The sequence below is a fragment of the Agrilus planipennis genome, unplaced genomic scaffold (assembly GCF_000699045.2).
Source record: "Agrilus planipennis isolate EAB-ADULT unplaced genomic scaffold, Apla_2.0 scaffold175, whole genome shotgun sequence".
NCBI classification, from domain to species: Eukaryota; Metazoa; Arthropoda; class Insecta; order Coleoptera; family Buprestidae; genus Agrilus; species Agrilus planipennis.
The window spans coordinates 551,113-556,140 of record NW_020442426.1 but is presented as its reverse complement, the minus strand read 5'-3'; positions in this window follow the sequence as shown (position 1 = coordinate 556,140).

The following is a 5,028-nucleotide window of genomic DNA, read 5'->3' as shown; positions in this document are numbered from 1 at the left end:
CCGAAACCGAAACTTCCTTATAAGGATCATGTTTTGAGAGAAAAATAAAGAAAACGTTATTATAATCAGTCAGTTTTATTTTTTTATCTTTAAATCACATAGCTCTGCAGTCTTTGACATTTTCACTTATTGATAATCAAATCAAAATCAACATAACAACCCCTCATTTAAGGAAATACTTTAATTGCGCCTTAAAAATACTTAAAATAGGTGAGATGTTTATTTGAGTAAGTATAGTAGACTTCGCTTGGATGGAATTTAACGCGCCGAACATGACCGAGCAGAGTGCGAGAACTCCCGAACGCAGTTTCGGTTCCGGTCGTAGTTTTGGCAGATTTACCGCCGAAACCGAAACTCGTTTTTTTGCCGAAACTCGACCGTAACCGAAACCGAACTTTCGTTTGGACACTACTTATTTTATTAAATGAGTAATAAATTGATTATCATTTAAGCGTTCTTTTAATAGAACATAGGAGTGCTCTCGATCACCGGATCTTTCCCGTTTTCTGTGTCTTACTTTTTGAAAATCTCACACTGTGTTTGAATTTCAACCAAGTATTTTTAAAGAGCACGTACGACGTAAAACAATATACAAAGACCGTATTACAACCCACATAAATATGTTTTAAGAAAAATCGCTTCGTTTCACCGCTTTTGTTTTTCAACATAATACCTACATATACAGTTACACACTCACCATGTAGATACCCACGTCTAGATCAAAGAGCGCGGATGTGCACTCACTTAAATTAATCCGCAAGATTCCCATCTCGTACCGAACGAAATAATATATAGAAAAGGGCAATTACGATTTAGATGCGGAATATAAATCTGAAACTGGTGAGCTGGCGCATTTTACATTACAATGCGTTCCTCCTCGGAGCTATTTTTAACCAAAAACTTCCTTAATCTCTCTCATATTACAATTTCTTATTTGTTTTCAGTAGAGCAACGCGCTAAGACTCGCGAATTTAACACAACTGCAACACTATTTCTATCAAAGACAGACAGATAACGTCTAACAAAATGAAGTAATTACAGTAAACACCCAATAGTGTGACCCCGGAAAAACAAGAGTTGGTCACATTAACTATTTATTCACGTTAATAGTTTAATAAATTTCATTTACTATAGGTACAGATTGTTCAAAAATATAAAAAATATGGTTTTATTTAAATGGCAGCACAGATAAATATTAGCACTATAAAAAAAGAAAATTATGTAGTAAATGTTTCATGATCTGAAAGTTCATTGTTTTAGAGAAAAACGTAATTGAGAGTAAAGAAAGACGACAATGCAACGTCGCATTTAATACCTAATTATTGACAGCATCAGTGTTGTATTTTGTATTGTTTTGTTCATGTGGATATTGTTTGTTATTTGTATGATTAGATTAAGTGTGAGTCAACATATTTATGTTGAAGCCAAATCAATCGATTTGCAGTAGCGCAGTTCAATAAACTGATTCGGCAATATATCAGTCTTTGGAATAGGTTAGTTATGTCACTGTAGAGTGTGGAATACATGTTACAACAATAGTGTGACATGATAATTATTTACAGGTTTGAACCATATCGCCGATATAGAAAACAATCCCCAAAATAGTACACGCGAAATAACAGGGAACGTTGGCATCTCTCATGTGACAGTGTGGCAAATTTTAAAGAAACAATTGTTGCATCATTATCATTTGCAACGAGCGAAACTGATTGTGCTGCAAAGCCTATTTTTTCCATAAGGTGTTGTCTACAGACGTATGTTTCTTCCTGCGGGACGGAATTTTTAATTTTTACAATAATCACTATTTGTGGATTTGAAGATGTACCGTTGCAACTGCAAATTATTATTTCGATAATCGTCTCAAAGCCTGTTTTCTACTAGGGGATTCTAATTTTAGTAGTGCATGTATGTTTGTAGGTATGTTCCAGGAACCAATAACTTTTGGTTGACCACGATTAATAATACTTCGATAGTGGTGTGAAAATTTGACTTAATAAAATTAGTTATTCAGATGATACCATCTATCTACTAACGTTTACGTAACTAACACTGTTTTCTTTCTTTTGTGTTTTAGGAACTTTCCTTAAGTGTATATTTGATTAGGAGCCCAACATAGAGTTATTAATGAGAAACGAACGTCTTCAGTAGAACAACACGAACACGAACAAAATCTACGTGATATTTTTCCCGTACAACTTCATCCAACAAATCGCTGGGATAGTACGCACGTATCCTACATACATAAACAGTTACCTATAGAAGAAATGTAACGAACTCGCGTATAATCCGGCATTGTGTTCGTCAATTTACGGGCGGATTGTTAACAAGATCGAGGAGGAAGCGGCGGATGGCCAAGAAATGCAAAAGCGCTGACATGAAACTCGTTTACCTCGTGACAAGTATATGCAAAATCGGCGGTAGCGTTTTCGTTCATACAAAGACAGGCGAATTTCCCAAGGAGCGAAATAGGAAGTTCCCGGCAACGCACGCGAACTTGTCAGTCAAAAGATAAAAAGCATTCGGCGACCACCTAAGGAGTTTTATAAGAAAGACACGCTGGGTGGTGTAACAATCTATGGTTACACCCTTATCGTTAACGGCTTCGTTTTTTAATGCCCTATCAAAATAATAACATTAACTTCTTGAAGGATTGATACNCGATAATCGTCTCAAAGCCTGTTTTCTACTAGGGGATTCTAATTTTAGTAGTGCATGTATGTTTGTAGGTATGTTCCAGGAACCAATAACTTTTGGTTGACCACGATTAATAATACTTCGATAGTGGTGTGAAAATTTGACTTAATAAAATTAGTTATTCAGATGATACCATCTATCTACTAACGTTTACGTAACTAACACTATTTTCTTTCTTTTGTGTTTTAAATACATGTTGAGATGTAATTTACACAGTGCTACATGCTATCAGCGATGAACAAATTGTTTATTTAATTCATTGATATCGTAATAAGAATTCCAAACATTATGAATAATAGTAAATTGTTAATTGTTTGTTTATCTTAGAAGTCCGATAACCGTCACTGTTTACGTTTTCCGTCGATGTAGTTGCAGAGTCAATTGTAGTTCTCTATTCGTGCACACTGTCTATATTGCCAATTCACGACCAGGACCGGCTGCAGATTGTAAATAGTTGTTTTTTTTAATAAAATCGACATCCATAGTTTACCTAATACAGCTTGACTTTTAAAACCTGTTTAATTCTGAAAAATAATTAACTAGCTTCAACCAATATTCTCTAAGTTTTAATACAATGCACTGAAAGAATTTAATCGGTTCTTTTCTATATATTATAATCGTAAGTCTTCAAGGAATGCAGTTTAAGTTCATTCTTTATCCTGTCAACAGTTCTAGTGAAATACGTAAAATGCAGAACACCGGTAACGTCGCTTCGCGTGAATCTTATAAAATCCTGCGAAACGAAACAACGGTTGTAAAATTCCATACTATAAATCGATGAAGTGAAATTCAATGTAGGATGACATTAACGCTTACATGTTTCCGACATCGGTATCTCGTGGGTATTTCCCGAGCTGGAGGACACTAGAAAGTTACATTATAGACACAGACGCGCATTTATAGAGGTATACATTTTCGAATCTATTGAAACTTTAGACTTTTACGGTCGGTTTGGTTAGATTTATTGTTTATCACAAACTTTCACCAACACCTCTCCCATCAGTAACCACCTGAAATCCTCATTATAAGGGTTGAAATGATCTACGAATTTACATGAACAATGGGTGGAATCAACTGCGAATATTAATAGCCTTTTACTAAAGCCCAAGCGCCTTAAAGGTGTAATAGGGAGGGATTGTTATTCTAAGCCCTATGGTTGTGACGAGAAAACCAACGCTAATAACGCAAGCTGGGGATTTACAGAATCAACTCAAAAAATCGATTACTCCATTCTGAGATCTGTTAACTAACAAAATAAGTATAATCGGTAGCCAAATTTAAAATACTCGGACTTCTGATTTATCTACTTACTAACATAATACATAATTGAATAATAATCTTGCTTCATTTACATCAATGCTCCAAAACTTTTAAAAATTTCAAATATAGCACCGTATCGAGTTATTTGATCGGTGAATCGATCTTAGCGTAAAACAACATTTTCGTTATTGATTTTGTACAGCTAAATGCAAAAAAGGAAATCTGAAAAAATTATAAATGTTGCCTTCTTCATATCAGTACTTCAAAAACTATTCCAATCAAATAGCGGACAGGGTACAATTACTCCCCAAGGTTGGGTGTTAGTAAAATCAATCGTACGAAAAAATACGCAACACAGTATATAACATTTACGCTCAATATCGATGTAAAATAAACATTCAACTGTCACTTTGTTCGTGTTGTCTTTTCCTAAATATATATATGATCTTAAAAGCGAGGCTTCCCCAAACTGGCATGTACCGCCGGAATAGGGTGGATTGACAATAGATTAGCCAAGCACTAAACCATGATAATTCCCAATTTTTTGAATAATTAAATTCTACTGAATCCGTTTTTAGTTAACTAGACTGCACCCAAAATCTATGTTTTTTTTATCTTATTTAAATGTCGTCGTTGTTATCAAACAATCTCAAAAAGAACAAACAGTGAACTAACCAAACCAGTCTGCTGTAGTCGAATTAATTTCCGAATGTCAAAGTAGCTTTAAAATTGCGGCAAGCGGCGGGCAGTTTAGTGAAATCCCGCCTTAACAATATCCATAAAAAAAAAAAATTGGTGGTAAAGGTCTAGATGATGGCCTCCACCCTCGAAGCGGGTGGGATAGTCATTCTTAAACAATATTCAAAGGTAAAACTAATGAAAAATACATAAAAATATAAAGAAAGTTATATAAAACATTATTTAAGTAGCTTTATCAATAGGGTAGGTTAGGTTAGGTTATCGGGTTTTGTTCAAGTGACCACCCTCTTTCGATCCCCCACCTCCACCCGCTTGAAAATATTTTTTTTATTGAATTTTATTTGAATTATAGTGTATGAAAATTGTCAAAATAAT